Raw genomic sequence first — 21,790 nt, 5'->3', positions numbered from 1 at the left:
TTACCAACAGCAGGAATGTCAGAAGAATTTCATTAGCCATTTGAAATATTGAAAGCCCAGATAGAACAGGTATTGCTTATGAGAAGCCTGTCCATTTTGTATGTACAAACTCACATACATTTAATTTTTCAAAGTTTTGCATAATCCTTAGACAACACTGGGTACCTTCCTATGTTTTTCTAGTTACATATATGTAAGGTAGTAAAGACATTATAATCACCTTAAAAAATAGTTGTTTATAAAATAGTCTAAAGACTTACACAGACAATTAAATGAACCTAGACCTTGGCAAAAATCAGTTTTCTTGTGTGGAAGCCTTGACAAAACCAGCAGAACACATATGTGATGATCTTAATAAAATCCCAGCTATTTGGTTTTTCATGTCAGCCTTCATTTCAAACGCTACTGAGAGAACAGTATTTTAAGGGAGCATTTTGCCTCAGACACAAGAATTTCAATTCTAGCTTCACATTGGCACATTCGTTGGATTTAACCTTAGAAAGTCCTTCAGATAAATGTGCATTTGGAAACACCATTCACGACATTTTGGAACTTAGACAAAAATCATCTTTTCTCAAGAAAATAGAACGCTTCATGCTCTTCATAGTTTCCATCAGAGCGTGGCTCAGACGATTGCATATTTTCTCTGTATAGGACTGTGCATATTAATTGAAAGTTTAACTCTTCATAATCTTACTCTAAGCAGAGACCCAGGGGGAAGCAATCTTAAATTATTTCACTGTTTGTTAGCAATTAGGAAAGCCTTTATTAGGAATCCCAAGTACACTGCAAAAGAGTTGAATCCACATTCTTCTTATGATAGAAGGAAACCCATTAAGATCCCTGTCTACGTGGCTGAACTGTAAGACACTAAGACCCTTTGTCAAGCCTCTGAGTAGACAGCAGCTTGGTTTGAAACTGACTAGGGACTGTCTTTCCTCTTCACTCTTACAGTAAACTCAGTTAGTTCTCACTGTGTTTCCATAGGCCTGATTAAGAGAAGGGACTTTGAGTGACTTGTTCTTCAAAAGAAGGAGCAGCTAACGAGGCGGGGGAAGGACGGGAGAAAGGAGGGGGGCAATAGGGATATTGGCAAGAGCGCCAACGTATTAATGCTATAATTGTTACGTCTCAACACTATTCTGAACTGTTCGCATTCATAGAGACAGAAATTACACATGCCAAGAATAGTCATCTTAGTGAAATAAGTTGTATTTTTAAAGTGCAGAAACAAAGTGGCTGCAGACTTGTTACTAGTCTTTTGGGGAAGATTTTAGGGCAGGTTAGGTGTCTTTTTGAAAGATGCCTGGAATATTCTTCACCAACAATTTTGTGTGTGTGTGTGTGTGTGTGTGTGTGTCCAACACTTAGCAATACAAGATCATAACATCCAAGTTTCCCTGCCACACCAGCTCATGCCCAGAAAGGTTAAGGGAACCCAGATTTTCTCAAAAGACCCTCAAAGATAAGGCTTCTCAGACAGATGGCAAATGGCTCAAAAGACCTCCAAATTCAAAAGGCAAAGAAGGGCAAGTGTCAGGGAGGACCTGTTGGGGGATCATACCATGCTCAGATTCACACACATATTTCTCTGCCTCACTTAATGGTGACAGAAAGTTACAATACCATGAGAAAAAGTCCCTGAAATAAAGGGAGACCATTGAGTCTTTGCTCTCTTCCCAAGGTCCACTGTCGGCATGGAAGCGGGGCCAGCAAGATGTGTTATGTATAACTCAGCTTGGCTTCACCAAAACTTGTAAGTAGAGTTTTTATGCAAAGCTGGGCATCTTGCAACCAGAGCAGGCTAGGCTCAGCTGCCCATCCCTTACACCGCTTAGATAAGTGATTCTGGAAAGCTTTCAGCTTTACTGAGATTTACTGTGTGGATGAGACCCTAAGTCTGTCTTTGCGGCACTGACATAAGGTTTTAGGTTTTAAACAGAATAACAATTGGGGCAAAGAACAAGAAGTATGTATTATTAGGCAGTCCCGGTCAAGCTGTGGTCCTGCTCATCTTCCCGTGACAGTGTATCAGGGTGGTTAATAAGTTATTAGTTGCTGTTATCATTTAAGGAGACAAGTCTTTTTTAAAAAACAGTAACCTAAAGAGATAATAATTTAATTTAACTTTGTTATTATTATTTTGTGTGGTGGTGTTTTGCCTGCATATCTGTGTACCAGAGTCTCAAGAGGCCTGAAGAGGGGGTCAGATACCCTGGAACTGGGTTCTAAAATGGTTGTGATCTGCCATATGGGTGCTCCTATCCAACCCAGGTCCTTTGAAAGAATACCAGTGCTCTGAACCACTGAGCCATCTCTCTGACTCCTTATTTTGATTTGTTCTTAGGCTTTATTTTTGTTATTTTAATAAATACCAGAAGGCTTTTTAACAGAAGAGGCTATGGACAAGGGTGATTTCTTGGGTGTTAAAGATGCACTTGTTGAAGTTGCAAATGCAAAGGAGAATTGGACACAGGAAATGAAAGGGCTCTTTATCACTGGCTGCACTATTCCCTCATCAGTTCACCCCATGGCAAGGACATGGTGACAGTAGCTGTGGAGGAGACCCCCCTGCTTATCCCTTTGCCTTCCAAAGAGATTTCAGAGGCTGTGCAGAAACATTGGAGTCACTAGAAAATCCTAACACTTAGAACAAAGGGAACTTGAAGATTTGTGCAATTATTTATTTTTAAGATTTACTTGGTCTCCGTCTCTCTCTCTTTGTGTGTGTGTGTCTCTGTCTTTCTCTGTGTGTGTATGTGTGTCCATGTATGTGAATGAGCATGCCGTGTGTGTGTGTGTGTGTGTGTGTGTGTGTGTGTGTATGTGTGTGTACATGTGTAGGGGTCTCCATGCAGGCCAGAAGACTGGGTTCTCCTACCTCTGGAGTTACAGGCAGCTGTGAGTTGTTCAATAAGGCTGCTAGGAACCAATCCCAGGTCCTCTGTAAGAATAGCAAACGCTCTCCAGGGCCGAGCCATTTCTCTAGCCCCCTGATCCCTGGGCGGGTGTTAGTTAAATAGTCTTTAGAAAATAATGCCAAACTGTCCAAATACAAGTACTAAAAGGTTGAAATACCGTAGGAAGAGAGTAATCCATAGCTACTAACCTCCCTGTCCTGTTGCTTAGGACTCTGAGAATATGTCTGGGGTTTCGAACACCAACAGGATTGTTAGCTGACAGTTTTGGAGGAACAAGTCTTTAATCTACCCTCAGAATTTTGCTCCCCACAATATTAGTCCATCTAGAATAAAGTCTTGGGGAGTCTGGGGTGCATCAGAGCTACCCTAAACCGAATAGCCTTTAACTAGTGTGTGAGTCAAATACTCTGTCATCTAACAGGCAAATTCTGAAATACACACACATAGACACACACACACACAGAGACACACACACACAGACACATACACAGACACACACACAGACACAAACACAAACACACACAGACACACACAGACACACACACAGATACACACACAGAGACACACACACACAGACACACACACACAGACACAAACACAGACACACACACAGACACACACACAGACACACACACAGACACACACACAGATACACACACAGACACACACAGACACACACAAATACACTGACACATATAGACACACACAAACATACACACACACAGAGACACCCCCCCCCCACACACACACACACACGGCAGATGCCAAGACAGATGCAAACAGGAAAACTTTAAATTTCCAAAGATGGACCAATCTAGGAGCTAGGAAGTCAAATATCTCAAGAGTTAATGGGGCTGCCAGAAACAAGAGGCAGGCTGGCCTGGCCCTGGCTAGGAACAGTTGCTACTCTGTGCCCCTAAACTGCTGCTGGGGGTCTTCTGAAGCCACAGTTGTCAGATCTAAGAAAAACCTAAAAATCTAGATTTTTGTCCCTGGGATGGCTATTCTCAGTGGTCAGCTTGACTACATCTGGAATGAACTACAATCCAGATATGGAAAGCACACCTGTGATCCAGATCTTGAGGCCGGGCAGCACCTGTCTTTAATCTATATCTCCAGAACGGAAGGCATACCTTTAATCCGGGCCACACTTTCTGTAGAAGAATAAAAATAAAATAAAATTTAAAAAAATTAAAAAAAAATAGACATGCATGTGACATTTCCCTAGGATAAGTTTTGTCGCACAACATCTTCTCAACCACTTCTACCTTTCATGTTTCACATATAAAGCCCTGGCTGGAGGTGGGGGGGGGAGGGTCACAATCCTGACACACATGTTTACCCAGCCTCTCTTTGAATTCCTGGCTTCACGCAACCTCCTGCTCCGGCTTCCTAAGTAGCTGGGATAACAAGCACATGCCGCTGCACCTGGCCAAGTTGGCATTAACATTCTTCACAGGAGATCAACTCATCAGACATCACTAGAGCACAGCACAGTCAGACTGCACTGTGCTGCAGGTGCCATAGGAGTTTGAAAAAGTCAGTCAGACTCTTGGCTGCTTCTAGGAGTGACCAAAACATCATACCATCTCATCAAATACAGACTGGGTAGCCAGGGCACATTCTTGCCTTGGGTGGAGTGGAAGATGGCAAAGGACTTGTTTTCTCGGGGCAGTGCTAATGATGAGTGTAGTTTAGCAGCTCTGAGATGGCGGTGTTGCAGCTCTGAGGGGCGGGGAGGCTTACCCAGTGCAAGTGTTACAACTCTGAAGGGAAAGGTATCTTGGCAGTCAGCAGCCAAGGAATACCACAGAATTGCACCACACAACAAATCTCACATAAAACACATACCGGGAGAAACAGAAGAGGGTGGTTGTCTCTTCTGGGGAGGGAAGCAGCAAGGAGCTGAGCAGGAGACAGGCTTCTATAGGGCTTCGGGGATGGGGAAGAGATTCGTGAGATTTCAACTCAAGCCAGAGCTTGGTGGGGCTTGGTAACTTTTCAAACCCAGAAGTGGGCTTGGACCTTTTACACAACAATGAGGTCTCTTCGTGGACCTCTGGTCCGTGAATGGAGGGAGGTGGAAAAGCATGGAGCCCCTGCTATCACCATAGAGACGGGCATGACAAGGGAAGAAAGAGAGCATCAGATAAAGCTGATCAGCTGGGTGCAGAGAAGCAAACACTAGGTGCAAACGGAGGAAGACTTTCTTGTCTGGTTTTAATTGATCACCGGATCCTTCTCATGATAGGGAACTTTTCCTGCTTCTCCCAGCAGAAAAGCACACAGATGGAAAATGCTGGATATTTTTAAAGCTAAAATATCTCCTCGCTTACATAAAAAAAGCTGTGCCACCCTTCTTTATAACCTCATAGATTTATTTCTTGCTAACAAAGAGAAATGAAGGTGTAAGTCGGGCCTCTTCCCAACCATGTCTGTCACCTTTCCTCCAGGAGAGCTTGTGTTCTGTTCCAGCAATTCTGTGTTTAAGTTATGGGTCTAATTGTGTCTCTGTCCTACTTAGCATCCTTCAAAGCTGACCCTCAGACACTAATGACTAGGTGTCACAAAGAAGGGGCATATGTGTCGGGTAAGAGGAAGCCTGCTTGTAATATCCATGTGTCTCACACAGTAAATTGCCATATATTCTGTCTGCCCAGCCCAAAAGGACAGCAGTGGCTAGACACCATTGCATGTATGAAATGTCTTTGAGAATATTTGAGGTAGACGGAGGAAAACGTGAGAACAGATTTACTGGGACAAAGTCGGCACTAAAGCAGGACACCTGATGACCTGCTCTGGTAGTCCCCGGAGGCTGGGATGAAAGGTGGTACGAGCTAAGAGAGCCAGGATAAAATCACACTGAACTGTGGAGCAAAAGTATTTTTAGCTTTCTGAAATTCATCTTACCCGTTTTATTGCATAAAAGAAAGGAGAAAGCTTTAGTTTGGACAAGCTTGCCTTCAGCAGGACTGGGTCACAGCAGGCTGGCTGCTGTCTAAAGATAATCACCACGCCCACATCTCAGCAGCTTTTCGTGCTACAGTTGTTTGCCACACCATGAACATGGTCACCGGGCAGCCTTCCACAAGGGACCAAGGCACCAGGGGTTCCCACCATTCTGTTGCTCGGTCACCCACTAGACTCTCCTAGACTTTCTTTAAAAAAAAAATTGTTTGGGCTCCTCTTCATTCAACTAGGAGATGAGAAGAAAATCAGGGCTATGAAAGATGGCATGGCAGGCTACGACGTTTCAGGCCTTGCGGGGTTCGTTGTTTTGGGGTTCGTTCTATTGACGAAATTCAGTCACACGATTGTGCCCCACTACAAAGGATACCGGAGAACACAGTGACAACACATGCCAAGAAAGACACTGGGTGAATTCACACAGAGGTCCTGGCAGACCACTAAAGGTTGACAATGTAACTCCAAGAATTTTCCAGGAAGGAAGTGAAGGCGTGACTCAGTGGTAGAGCACTTGCCTGGAATCCACTATGAGGGGCGGGGTTGGAGGCATGGCTGAACAGTGGAACTTGTGTATAGCATGTATAAGGCCCTCGGTTCCATGCTCAATACTCTCTTTCCCTGTGAAAGGCAACTGGATGTCAAGCACGGAGTCTTTCAAGCAGTGCTGTTGTCCCTAGAATTTACAACAGTCTGGTGTTTTCATTCTACTTGTTTTATGTTACTGTCTAGTTTGGCGAGGGAAACTGCTTTGCCAACACTCTGCAATTTTCTTTCAAAGTGAATCTAAGATAAACAAGTGAATGTATTTAAGGGAAAAAGAATGCTAACTAAATAAAAATCAAGCAGAAGACGAAAATGGCAACGTCTGTTCAGGACATGTTTCCGTGGACACTACACCATCTGATCCACCTGTGAATGAGTTCCCAGTTGACAGGGACACACTGCTTCTGCCCTGAGTTTTACACAAAGTCCCGGGATTAACCCTTCACCCGTGATGGATCTGACTTTCTGAGAATGAGGATACAGCTTTCCTGCCTCCAGAATAAAAAAATAAAAAAAATAGTGACATTTTCCCAGTTCTTCGGGGGGGAAAAATAATTAAGTGAGCAAATCAGATGTTTTCAGCTCTTCATTTTCCTCCCATTGATTAAAAAGAAAAAAAAAATATTTGGCATTTAGCCAATACTTGGAGTTAGTGTGAGACCAGAGGATAATATTACAGATTTACTTACCTTAGATTAAATTTTAGTATTTCACAAGCTCATAGTAGTCTATGAAAAACTAGGGGGTAGGGATGTCCAGGTAGCTTGGTAAGAGAACAATGTCTGGACATCTGCTGTGATTTCGTCTGCAGCTTACCACTCTCCTTGAGCCACCCAAATCACCCTATGCCATGTCTTGCATCCTAAGGTCCACCGGGCACCATCCACTTCACACCATACTCCCCACCACTGCTATGGAACAGCTTCTTGTCCACCTCACCCTCCTCTCTGCTCCATATTCCATCTTCCTTGTGGTCTTCATGAAACACAACCCAAGTCTCTTCATTTCCAGATGAAACCTTACGTGATTGTCTTAGTCAGGGTGTCAATTGCTGTGATAAACACCATGGCCAAAGGCAAGTTGGGGAGGGAAGGGTTTATTAGGGTTACACTTTAGCATTGCTGTTCATCACTGAAGGAAGTCAGGACAGGAACTCAAACTCAAATCCCAGAAGCAGGAGCTGATATAGAGGCCATGGAAAGGAGCTACTTACTGGCTTGCTTCTCCTGGCTCGCTCAGCCTACCTTATAGAACCCAGGACCAACATCCCAGGGATGACGCCGCCACCTACCATGAACTGAGCCCTCCCATTGATAACTAAATGAAAAAACTCCTTATAGCTGGATCTCCTCAAGGCACTTCCTCAGCTGAGGCTCCTTCCTCTGGTGACTCTAGCTTGTACCAAGTTGACTCACAAAACCAACCAGAACAGTGACTATTTGTTCACAAGATGAATGTCAGACTATTGGTTCTGATCCACAGGACCCTGAATATTTCATCCCTGTGCATACATCCAGCCTTGGGTTCGTTCCTTCAGCATCTCCATGCCCTCCAGAATACAAGCCTAGCCCACCCCTGCCTTGAGCGACTGACAGTATTTTCCTCCCTACCTTGGACATCATTCCATCTCACCCCAGTACACTAACAAAGCTGAGTTAGGACTTTTCTGATGAGTTTCCCACCACCCTGAGCAAACTGTGATAAGCCAAGGCAGTTTATCTTGAGCCTCAGAAGACAGTGGGTATGTTGTATTCATCTTCCGAGACCGTGGATGAGACTAAATAGCTTTTGGTACACCCTCAGCTATACCCAATCTTTTTTTTTTTCTATTCTGAAACTCCTAACTTCTTCCCACATTCATTTTTTCCTCCTTTGGAGAATTGTTTTTCCTCTTTCCAGCCATGGGGGCTTTAGAGCCTCCTCGGCAAAGCGTCTTGTGATACCCACCCTTCTTTAGCCAGCCCAAGCCAACCTCATCCTGAGGATCTTCAAACTGTAGTTCAAGAAATGGTGCCAGCCCTCTGGTGACAAAGGAGAGGGGTGGATGGAGAAAGAGGCCAGGGGAGCCAAGCAGGCAAACATGGTGAGTCTGTCAATACTTGACCTCAGGGCTCAGTGTCGCCAAGGCCCAACACGCAGCTGCCCTCCCACAGTGGCTCAGTCTCTTCACAAACTCTCCTTCTCTCAAGCTGGTCTTTGGGTTTCTGTCTCAGGACACCCAGTCTTTTGAGTTTTCCAAAGCCCTGAGACTCGATGATCCCTCAGAGCATATGGATCTTCCCACAGCTTGTCTTTGGAAGCCAGTGCAGGATTTGTCAAGCAAAATGCGACCTTGAAGTGATAGAATATGACCACGCTGTTCACCCACAGTTCCATGTTCCCAACCTGTTATATCCTGGCATGAAGCCTTCCCTCCACATGCTGTATTCTGTGATGTGCAAACAAGGCCGGTAACAGCATAAAAGGCATCCAGGACCAAAGGGGCTGCCAGATTCCTTCATCTTTTCTGTACATTTTAAATGCCTAGAGAAGGAGGTTTGGTGGGTTCTTGAACTAAGTCTAAGATACTACAAAACAGTAGAGCAATTCATGAACTTAAAATCATAATCCACTAGGTTAAACTTGTGAATGTTTTACACTTGTCTATGAGCATGGTACATCAATGAGTCATTAAGTTTCTTGAGGTATAAGAGTGTGTGTGTGTGTGTGTGTGTGTGTGTGTGTGTGAGTGTGTGTGTGTGTTTATGCCTTGCATAAGGCTATGCATAGAGTTGGTGATTATAAATAGAAGCAGATAAAATGAGTGAGGGAGTGAAGGAATGCGTGCCTGTGATGTCTCAAGCTGTATGGCTCTAGAGTTTAAAAAGAATCTTAGTTCTAGAATGCAGATGTGTGTTGCTTACTAGGTCACCTTGTTGTCACACCATGCACTGACACTATAGCTGTAGGGGACACTGCTTCTCTTTTTGCTATGAGCCCCATAGATTCTTGCACCTATGCACACCTTCTGTTTGGTCCCATGGCGGTGTGAGTCTCAAAGTCGCGTTTCTACACAGGTTTTCAGGAGAAAGAGCAGCACGCCAAATTTTTCATGGACTTTACATGGGGGACAAGGGTTGGAACATAGAACTTTCATGTCTACCCTGACCCTGCCTCTCTTTCCCTCTCTCATGCTGTTCCTCAAAATATGATACAGATTTTTTTCCACCGAGTTCTGTGAAATACTTATACACAGGTTCTTCTGGATCCCATATTCTCTGTGTTTTAAGAAACTTATTAAATGCCTTCCAAACATATCTAATAGCCTCCCAGGAAAAATAATGATAAATGGTGCCTTCTTTATTACATTGTATAGCGGGTCTAAAAGCCCAACAGTAATTGAGAATTTTCCAGTGAGATCTTCCAGGTTTCCCAGCCTATTCAAAAGTCCTCCTGGTGGAAAGCAAAACAGAACTCAAGGCAGTAGCTGAAAGTGTTTTGAAATTAATTGCAATTAAAGCCAAATTCCAAACGATGAAAAGTTCCCTAATACACATTCGCCTTTCTGGAAAAGTGGCCTTGTCTATTATACTGCACTCTCCGGTATATTGCCCCAGAATGCTCAAGCAGGAAGGAGGTCTACCCGCAAGGAGGCCTTGTAGGAGACACTTCCAGTCAGCAGGTGCAGCTCTCAAACAACAGACCCCCCAGAGCAAGGCATGCCACACTCGGATCGGGCTGGCGTCTATGTACAGGCAATCAGCACAGGTCTGCACTGATGGGAGGGTCCCTAGCCCAGTGACAGCAAAGCCAGTCATTCTGAACACCGAGAATAAACGAGAAAGTCTGTGGGGAAACTGGATACAAATGCAGGTGCCTGTCCAGCACCTACTTTCCTTCAGTGGCAAAACCCAGTGTGGCTGGGAGAGAATTATCTACTGCTATGTGGCTCTGACTCTTTTCATAACAGGCACACTAGATCACTGAATTTCCAACTTCGCACTCCTTTCTCATCGAGGGATGTGTTCTTTAATTTAGTTTAGTTTTGTTTTACAACTTGACAAAGGCTTATAAACTAGAGTCGTCTGAGAAGACAGAACCTCAACTGAGAAAATGTTTCTCTCAGTTTGGCCTGCAGGCAAGTCTGTAGGGGCATTTTCTTGATCAATAATTAAGGACAGAGGGCCTAGCCTACTGTGGGTGATGTCACTCTGAGGCTGGTGGCCCTGGATTGTATAAGAAAACAGGCTGAGCCAGCTAGAGAGAGCAAGTCAGAAAGTAGTATTCTTTCATGCCCTCTGCTTTTAGTTCCTGTCTCCAGGTTCCCGACCTATGTTCCTACTCTGATTTTGCTTTATGATAGAGGCAAAATACACTCTTTCCTTTCCAAGTTGCATTTGGTCTCGGTATTCATCATTTCGATTGGAAGCAAACTAATACAGGGACTACTTGGCTTATGGCCCTTGCAGGGGGCACAAGGGGAGCAGGCTTCCCCATGGAAGAAGCAGAGAGTGGGGAAACAGGAGGCAGACCACTCAAAGGGCAACAGGTACATAACCATCCAACCCTGGAGAGTGTGTGCTCACCTCCACCTCGAAAAGAAGCCATCACTGTGCACAGAATGCACCTGATCAACGTTTTCATGCTAAGATTCCCATGCATCCTCAGCACAGGATGCAGCCATTGATAGAGAAATACCATCACCCTCTTCTCTTCCCAGGAGTCACTTTGTGCTGCAAGATCCAGGTGGAGCCGAGAAGCAGGTAAACACAGAAAGCATCGCTCAGCTCTTCCAACAGAAGCCAGCCATGGTTGAGCATCACAAATGGTAAGGGTCTGTGTTATCACAGTTGAGTAATTGTGTGTGCAAGTGTGTGTGTGTGTGTGTGTGTGTGTGTGTGTGTGTGTGTGTGTGTGACTTATGTGTCAGGCCCTTAAACTAAGCTCTATGGAGCTTATTGACTGTCAAACATACTATAGAACTAACAGTAGTTAAAACAGTATGAAGGCTCCAACTTGAGGGCCTTTGGGGTTCAGCGGACAGAGAAACATCTGGCTGGGTAATGGGAGAAGGCTTTATGTGGGGAATGGCATACAGATGAATTTCAAATGTCTAGAATGTCTTGCTGCAAACTTGTTTGTAAGGATTCCCGTAGAGCCTGGCTGTGCCTGATAAATTGGTTGGCTAGCAGTTCCTCCAGGTATCTATTTGCATAAGTTAAGATCATAAAATGAAGAAGGCCTGGAGCAAGGTTTTTCATATTCAGATGCCTGGGGACAGAGTAGGTAGAGGCAGAGAAATGAGAACAATGCCACCCAGAGGGACAACATCTATGTGGAGAGCAGAGGCCCTGCAAGGAGAAGACAGGGGATTATTGCCGTGAGGGATGTGGTGAAGTCTGAGGGACAAGCAGCCATGCTTCAGAAGCCGAGAAGAAGAGTGTGCACATGCACCTTTCCTGGCCCTGCGGAGCGGTGCAGGAGCAGGATCAAGACGTGAGAATGATGTTCCTGTGGAGACCTGGGAATGCAGGAGTCAGGGCAGAGTTTCAGTGGGCATGTCCTGAAATGCAGCCTGTCTGCGGGGCTCTCTGTGGCCATGAGGTGCACAGCTGGGCACAGAACAGAGGCGACTGTGGCTTTTCTCAGATCCTGTCTCCTCTGCTCTGGTGCCCAACCTATGACTCAGACATCAGAGTTACAGAGACAGTGAAGAACCATTCTGCCTCCATCTTAGGCTTAAAACCAATCTTCTAGTAAAGACAAACTAGGTTTATTCCGTTTGTGGTTAAACTTCTATTTTTTTTTCTTTTTAAAACTTAATTCTTTATTGATTCTCACGATCTCACTCACCTCCCTCCATATCTGCCCTTCACCCATGTAGGTTGCCCTCTCCAAAATTAATTAAAAACAAAACAAAACAAAGAAAAACCTGACCTCCCTCCTCCATCTTTCCAACACCCCTTCATTCATCCTAGTGGCATCGGGAGCTGCTGTGTGTCACCACAGCGTACCCCTTTTGTCCTGTCAGCCCCACCTGCAAAGTGTTCATTGCAATGAGTCATTGGTCTGGTTCAAGGCCTCCGGCTCACCATCATCACAGGACCCTCACTGAAACTCCTCTCGGATATCCCGTTGTTGCCCCAGTCCTGGAGATCCTGTGGTTATCCTTCCCCATGACCAGTCCCTTAGAGCACTCCAGCAGGGCACAGATGGGGTGGATGTTAGGCCCAGGATTCAAGATTGGGTGGTAGCTGAGCTGGTTTGTGAGGACCACTGGGACTGCCCCCTCAGGCAAGGGGCAGAGCCAACTTTCCTCAGGGGGCTTATGCCGTTGATACCAGCTTTCCCATGCCTGTGGTGAGGGATGGAGCCATCTCTCCCTCCTGTGTTTGGGGATGGAGTTGGGGAGTGTCAGCAGTTCTCCATGGGGTGGTAGCACCAGCTCTCCTGCTGTAGTGTCCTGCAAGGGCCAGCAATGCTGGGGCCAGTGAGGAACAGGGCTGGCTCAGCACTGTCCTTGGATTTCAACAAGCAGGGTTCCTATGCTTCTCCCACTCCTTTGTGGTAATGTGAGCCATAGACATCAGCCAGTCATGGCCCATGGCAACAGCCTGGGGCCCAGCCCCATGTGGCTGCACAGGTCATTTGGATTGACATGGTCCCTGTGGCTGTGAGGCTCTCAGACACAAACATGGCCCCAGGAGGTGGTCCAGACCCAGGGTATTTTCATGATCTCCGGTGATGTCAGGAGCCATGGATATCAACCTAGGCAGTGGCTGCGGTTGGGCCACAGACCCAGACAAGGCCCCATGCATCAGCCTGAGCTGGGATGTCACCATGGCCCAGGGCAGCCAGATTAGCACGGCCCTGGCAGGAGTATGACCTTCAGACACCAACATAGACTCAGGTGTTTGACTATACCCGGCTATCCACACGGCCTTGGTTACTGATGCCATGGATGTCAACACAAGACCCTGGCTGCTGCAGGGTCACAGACCCAGACATGGCCTCTGGCAGCAACCCGGGCCCAGACATCATCATTTCCCCCTAGCGGCAGCAGAGGCCACTCAGATCAACATGGCCCCAGCAGCAACAGGGCCCCAGCAGCAACATGGCCCTTGGACACCAAAATGGCCACAGGTGGGAACCCTAATCCCAGGCTACCCTGTGGCCTTAGTGGCAACATAGGGTCATGGACGTCAACATAGACCCTGGCTGTTATGGACGCAGATATGGCCATAGGCAGCAGCGCAGGCCCGGATGTCAGCCAGGTCTCAAGCGGCAAGCAGGTCTCCAGCGTCTGCTCCTTCCTCATGACCTGCCCTTTTCCAGAACTGCCTCTTACACGAACCATCCTGCCTCTCTTTCTCTCTGATTTCACCATCATTTACTTGCTCATCATATTGGCACAGACCACTCAGTAACACAAGGCCCTGGGCAGGCATGTGGCTGTTTCCAGCAGGATCCGGGCTGCCCCATGGGTATCTTTCACCTTACTGAGCTACATTAAACTGCTGTTTTTCAAGGACCGGGCTATGTTCCACCTATAACCTTAATTACTAATGGTTCTGGTACTGCCTGCTTCACAAATGGCAATCATATCCTTGTTTCAAAAAGTTGTTTATGATCACCTTGCAACCCTACCTGTGTTTCAAAAGGTTATTTGACCACCTGTGACTCCCCTGTTTTGCCCATCTTGAAACCACATCTTCATTTCAGAAGGGACGAATCTGTTAAGCTTGTGTTCTGCTCCTGTAACCCTGCCTGTTTTATCTGCCAAATCTCCCATTTGGAAATACCTTACCCCTGAGCTATAAAAACCTTGTCTTCCTTACATCCAATACTGACCTCTGGAACCCCGCTTTAGTGGGGAGGCAGTTCGCATACACGAATAAAAAACGCTTGCTTTAATCAATTGCTTGCTTTAATTAACTTGGCCATGATGATTTAGGTCAGTGTTCTTTCTCCTCCCATCTTTGGGGTTACTAAGATATGGTCTGTCGTTTGCACGATTCTTTGTCTCTTCCCAGGAAACCAGGTTCTTATGTTAGAAAGGGAGGCATTTAGAGGCCAGACTCAGCTTAACTGAAAATGTCTAACTCTCCAGTAAATTTGGAAGGTAAGAACGAGAAGGCCAAATGAAAGTGTCAGATGTATAAGTGAGCAGAGACCAGCTCAATTAGAGCTAGATTTTCCACTTATCTGATCCTCCAATTTGAATGTCCCCAGATTTCCATTTTAAAATACCATAGTTCTTTATATGGCTGGTGTGATGTCTATCCCAACCTGAAACATCTGAACCGAATTCATGCCAGTCGCTAAGTGGGCAGATTAAGAGAATCCACCTGTAGTTTTCAAATTTTCGCCATTTAGGGATACACGATGAAAAGAAGTCCGTTATCACCATTGCTCATTCACATACGTAGACACCTCTCCAAAGAGCCTTGGTATGTTGGTTCTTGCTGGCCACTGGCCTTGCTGAACACTGATTCTCTCCACCTTGGTGTTCTCTGTCTCTTCTACGGAGTAGTGGAGCAGGCATTCACGGCTCACTGTGGGAAAGGTGGACTTGTTTTTATAAAATCTACCTACTTTCCAGACACTAGAAGAGAGAACTAGCTCTAACAGGCAAAGCAGCCTTCCCACTATCTGTAATGCCACACTTCCACATCCTCAGACATGAGCATCACTGGGGGGGTGGGGGTGCAATGGTCCAACCCCCACCCCGGAGAAAAGCAAGACTTTGTGTTTCCAGGCTCCTACGGGCAGGAAGCAAAGAAAAGAAGCTTTTTTGTGACTTAAGTTCCTCCTCCTTTCTTGTCCGTCCTTGGTCACAGAGGCACAGCAGCGACTCTATAAGGCAGAGTGTGAGGAGAAAGCTGCACACCAGGAGGGAACCCTCTGAACGTCAAGACCTTCTGTGCAGGGGGAGAAGGTGGAGAGGACACCCTGGCAGGAGGTCACAGGGCTGAGACGGGAGGTAAGGAGTAGGGCGTTGCAGGTCAGAAGCACAGGAAGAGAGCCTCGGAGAAGCTGGCATTGCACACTCTTTCTAAGGCTCAGTCTCTGTCATTTGCTTTGCCCTTTCCTCAGATAGAGAAGGATCAAGAGGAAGAATAGAATGGGTGAGTGGAAAGGGGTGAAAAGGTTAAGGAAAATGGCTTGGTTGAAATACCAAGCTCTCCTTGGCTTACTCCTTTACTTACAGTCAGTTACCTGTTTCCACCCTCAAAGTGAGCGTGGCACTTTGGGCTGTCATTCTTCTTTCTAACCTTGTCCCCACTTAGCTCTAGGATGTCTGAAACAATGTCTTCCCCGGTCTCTCATTCTTCACCTCCTCCCCTTCCCTGATTGCATCTTCCCAGCCGAGGACACATCCTGGATAGCCCTTCTGGTACAGCCACACCTCTTGATTTTCTTTAGTCTTCATTAGCCTCTTCCTCTCTTTAGCAGTACCAATGACCCTAATTATGAGACTAGCGATTTCTTATTTTGGGGGGATGATTACGTCCAAGCTCTAGATATTTAATCAGAATAAAAACAATTATCTTTCTTTCTTCTTCTTTTTTGTTTGTTTTTGTTTTGTGTGTGTGTGTTGCATGATGAATTTTTCTGGGGAGATAAAATCCACTTGTCTACTCACCCCGTGGGGAACCCATGACGGACAAGGGTGCGATACCACTAAAGCCCAACTTGGTAAACCAATGAGTTTTATTAGGGTTACTTACAGGAATATGGGTGAGTGGTTACTTACAGGAGCAGAAATGATTCAAAGACAACAGCATCACCAAGGCCCACCCCAACATCTAGGAAACCTAAAGTACACTGCACAGCCTGCAGGCAGCTCAACAGGTTGGAGAATGCCCTTTCCAGGTGCCTCAGTTTATCTAATCCTCTAATGATGGAGGATTCTTATTGGCTAATAAACAAACTGCCTTGGCTTTTTGATAGGGCAAGATTTAGATAGGTGGAGTAGACAGAACAGGAAAAAGGAGGTGAGGTAGATGGCTCAGACAATTGCCCCGCCTCTCCTCTCTGGGGCAGACCGCCATGCCTCTCCTCAGGGAGACAGATGCGATGAAGCCAGCTGCCAGGTCAGACATGCTGAATCTTTCCTGGTCAGACACCACTTTGTGGTGTTACATAGATTATTAGATATGGGTTAGTCAAGATGTGAGTAAGAGGCTGAAATTAATGGTCCAGGCAGTGTTTAAAAGAATACAATTTGTGTGTTGTTATTTCTGGGGCTGAGCTAGCCGGTAGCTGGGAGCAGGGCGGCAGGAATGCGGCCCACAGCCCTCACTACAGAATGGGTGGCGGGACGCAGCCCACCATTCCATCTACACTCTAAAGATCAACCAGGCATTTTGTCTGGTTTCTGCTTCTTCCAGGAAGCTAGGCTGGTCCCAGTGTTTTCCTTGCAGTTCAGCTTGCCTGAGAGTCAAATTTGCAGCTGGACTCTGCTTACTCTGGTGGGGGGTGAGGGCTAGTGAACCTGGCTAGTTTCAGGGAGTTCTTGAAGCAATTTTTTTTACATTGTCTACCTCCTTGTTTAAGGAACACCCCTGCAAGGTGGGATGTTTTCATTTTTAGTCTCGGAGGAGACTGTTACACAACAGCGTGATTGCATGTTCACATGTACATGCGTTAATGCCTGCGTGAGCATGTGTGAAGCTCAAAACACCATTTTTATAGCGGATTCTTTCCATTCATCTTTTAAAAATTATTATTTTAATTTATGTGGGGGGTGTTTTGCCTTGCATGTGTGTGTGTGTGTGTGTGTGTGTGTGTGTGTGTGTGTGTGTGCGTGTACCATGTGCATGCCAGGTGTCCCAGGAGGTCAGAAGAAGGCCCTGGATATCCTAGAACTAGAGTCACAAACAGTTGTAAGCCATCATGTGAAGCTGGAAATGAAACCTTGGACCTTTGGAAGAGCAGCCAGTGCTTCTAACCACTGAGTTATTTATCCAACCCTTTTCCATCCACCTTTCTATGGGTATCTGGAATTGAACTAGGTAGCCAGATTTGCGCAGCAAGTGCCTTCACCTATTGAGCCAACTCTTTTGCCTCTGAAGTTGTTACCTTTCTGAGGAGTAGGCTTCTAAACTATGCTGGGTCCTGCACAGAGACAAGAGGGCTTGGTTCAGAGATGGAGAATAGGACAGGCAATTAGAGGGCTACCGTGAAGATTTCTAACTGGGGCTAGTGGAAGAAAGTACTTACCTCGAAGGGCAATGTATTTAGTCAGGGTTCCCTAGAAGAACACACATACACACATGTGCACAAACACATGTGCATGCACACCTATGCACAGGCACACACAAGCTAATGGACTAGACTGGTATACATGATGGAGGTCGAGGATTAACCATGGCATTGTGTAGGCAAGAAAGTTCAAAAGTTTCTAGGCCCAAGAAGCTGAACGACTTAAATCAAGGACCAGTGATGCTGCCTCTGTCTGAGTTTAGGTTTGGACGTCCCTAAAGAGTCACTAGCTGTGAGATTTTTAAATAAACAAATTCCCAAAGTAGATAGATGGCCCATGTGGGCCCTTGATGAAAGGCTGAAGAAGGTAGACTCTGATTCTTGTAACCCTGACAGCAGCAATAAATGCTGGATCCAAGATCTGCTCAGGAAGTATGGATCTTGGACACACTTCTTTCACCTTTGTCTGTCTTGGTCCTGGAGTCTACCAGATGATTCTACACTCATTCGAGAGAATCTTCCACAATTGCTGTCATACGTACCCTCGCAGACACCCAGAAGTATGCTTTACCATCTCCTAAGCATCTCTCTGTCCAAGTGAGTTGATAAACAACATTAACTATCACAGGCAGAAACTGGAAAAATAGATAAAGGTCAACCGAATGAGAAAATGTCGAAGGCTGTTAATCCAGAACAACTGTAGCAATGGAGGCAGCTATCATCTCTTGCATTTTGGCAGGTTCCAAAGAAGGCAGGGGAGTGGGAAAATTTCACTGCGAAATGAACAAAATTTCAGGTAGATCCTATTGGTACATCTCAAGGGAATGCATAGGCAGGCTTAACAAAAGAGAGCAGTCAGTGTGTTTGATCTAGGTTGCTTATATGCCTTCTTTGTCTGACTTGTGCAAAGTTGGAAGCAGGAATAGAAATGGAAAAACTAGCAGTTATCAGTGAACCCTTGGCCCTTTGGGGGGTCAAGTATTATAGAATTAATTGTTGGCATCTTCAATTATATTAGAGATTATCAGCTGAGTTCCTATTATTCTAACTTTCAGGAGGCTCATTTCTTGTCCTATTTATTGAGTGAGGGAATTGGTTTCCTGGGGAAGGTTATTGAAGACTGCAGGTCAGATATTCCTGGTTCTGTTTTTATATATTTTCTGTTCACTGCCCCACCCTTATATCCAGACTCACAGTAATCAAGATGGTTAGTGCTCAGTTTTGCTGTTAGACAAGTGTCCTTCTTTATAAAAATAAGTCATTCCTGTGGTGAGATAGAGTATGCCTGTAGTGCCAGCGACTCAGAGGGCTGAGGCAGGAGGGGCCCTTGAGTCTAGGAATTGAAGGCTAGCCTGGTCTACATTGGAAGAGTCTACTCAAGACATAAGAATACCACTCTGAAGCAACAAACTAACAAGAAGAGAAGAAATCATGGTTTGACTACCCTAAGAACCCAGCCCTTGTTGCAGTTTGTTGAATCCATCCTCCCTTTGATTTTTGTGCCAATGATCATCAGGTTTTTTTTTTTTTTTTTTATTGAGTTTGGTTGCAATAATGAATCCTGCCCTGTGGTCACCCAGTCCATTGTCCCTTCTCAAAACTCATCTCCTGATGCTTTTGAAAACCCAATGCCACTATTCATCATATGGTCCACCTGCTGGGTGTTCTCCTCTGCCCTCCCCTTCAGTTATGTTCTGCTCTCCTCCATTACTCCTATATCTCCTTCACTGTCTCACTTCCCTCCCACCCCAACTTTGGGTAAGACTATACATTCTTTCTCTCCACACCTTTCTCCTTGGCAATCATCCATTCATGCAACCTCCATAATTTTTTCTTAGAGGTTCTTCCCATATCCTAGGTCCAGTTTGAGGGCCCTCTTATCTAAGACCCACTCATGGCTAAGAACACAGTTCTCTCCCCACTAGACACAACATAGCCCAAGAGAACCTTAGTGCCTTCTGTAGAAGGGAACGGCGGGCGGGCTGTGTCCCGCCACCCGGCTAGCTTTACCCAAAATAATTACACGGAAACTGTATTCATTTAAATACTGCCTGGCCTCTTATTAATTATTATTAGTTAGCCTCTTATTGGCTAATTCTCACATCTTCCTTTATCCCATATTTAGTAATCCGTGTAGCACCACGAGGTGTGGCTTACCAGGAGAGATCTTAACCTGTGTCCATCTCAGAGAGGAGAATCATGGCGACTCATTATGGCGACTGCCTGAAGCATCTCCCCACTGCCTGCTACCCCTTTTCCCACAATTCTGTTCTGTCTACTCCGCCTACCTAATTTTCTGTCTCTTAAAGGGCCAAGGCAGTATCTTTATTAAAAATGAAAGTAACACATAGACACTCCTCCATCAGCCTTCCACAACCAATGCGGCATTTCTGATAGCTGAGCACTAGTCCTGACCCCCGTTGAACAGTTAATAGGAAGTGGTCTCTGAGTCTCTTCCCAGCCCTCCTTGTCTCATCTGTAGACGTCATCACAATTGTCCTCTTTGCCAGAAACACAGCATAGAGCACAGAGGGTTTCCCCAAAGACTAATGGGCACCAGAGCAGAACCTGAGGTTCTGCACTGATGGATGTTCAAAGACATATTGCCTCTGAGCCCTGCAGGAACTCATCGTCACCCTCAAAGAGAAAGGTTTCCACCGGCATTGAAGATATGGACATGTTCACCTCCCCAGAGGTGGCCATCTTACTGTTCAAACTGGGGGGCAGAGACTTGAAAACGTCATACATATATCATATTGGGTCTTTATATCATCACCCACTTTTCCTCCCTCAAATACTATGAAACCGGATCTCCACCAGGTGTGGCAGTCTAAACTCAACTCAGAAAGTCTGGAGATTTCCATGGGAGGGAACCCGAGACCACGTAATATTGACGTCTGTAAAACGCAATTCCACTGTCCTCTTCTAGAGCAGAAAAATGGCCCTCAAACCTCAGGTAGAACACTAGGAAACTCATGAAAACATCCTTGTAATACTTAGGTAACTCTAAGAATACCTTCCTTTTGAGGAGGTAAAACTATGTCTGTATGTGGGCACTCAGAACATTTCTAAAACTTGAAGACTATTCTTAGTCAATCCTGTCTCTATTTTGTTCTTTATAAACCCTGCAAGTCCCATGATTTCCATGTTCTTTCTCCTCTAGTTTATCCCCTCTAGATCATATTTCACAACCTAGGCATACTTCACAATGCCTACCTAAGTGAACTGAGTCCTCCTTCCACTAGCTAGCTCTCTGCTTCAGGCATGGCTGTACTGTTATCAAGAACAAGTTCTCTAAAGATTTAACTTACCTCATGCTGCCCATTAACAATACTGACATTTGAATGATTATTTCAGGCATTATTCCCCAGGTTTTTTGACCAAATTGTGACATCAAATTTAATTCATCAAGCATCAACATTAAAAAATAATAATAAACATAAAAAAAATGCTGCTGAACCATGCTTCGAGAATTTTTTTCCTTTTAAAATATTAGTTTTTCCAGATTCTGGATTTTATGAACAATCCAATATAACATAGTCTAGCAAATGTCCTTGTGGTGTGAGTGTGCCTCTTTTGGGTATATGCCCAAAAGTGGTGTTGCTGGGTCTTGAGGTAGATTTATTCCCAATTTTCTGAGAAATTGCCATACTGATTTCTAAAGCAACTGCCCCTCAACTGTAGAATGGATAAGAAAAATGTGGTACGTTTACACAATGGAATACTGCTCGGTGGTAAACAAAACAAAACAAAACAGCGACATCTTGAAATTTGCAGGCAAATGAACAAAACTAGGAAAAACAATCCTGAGTGAAGTAACCCAGACCTAGAAAGACAAATATAATATGTACTCATTTATAAGTAGATATTAGACATAAAGCAAAAGACAGCCAGCCTACAGGCCACAACCCCAGAGAGCCTAGGTAACAAAAAGTACCCTAAGACATACATGGATCTGCTTAGGAAAGGGTAAAAAGACAAGACCTCCTGAATAAATTGGGAGCATGAAGGGCAGGGGAGGGGCTGGAAGGGCACAGGAGAGGAGGGAAGGGGGTGGAGGAAAAAGAAGAAATAATTAAAATTAGTTTGTTAAGAAAATATTAGTCGTTCCATATTATCACTTGTACTTCTCACAAGATACACGGTAACAAGTCTGCCTCCACCCCCCACAA

The sequence above is a fragment of the Arvicola amphibius genome, chromosome 8 (assembly GCF_903992535.2).
Source record: "Arvicola amphibius chromosome 8, mArvAmp1.2, whole genome shotgun sequence".
NCBI classification, from domain to species: domain Eukaryota; kingdom Metazoa; phylum Chordata; class Mammalia; order Rodentia; family Cricetidae; genus Arvicola; species Arvicola amphibius.
Note: the sequence above shows the minus strand (reverse complement) of the source record.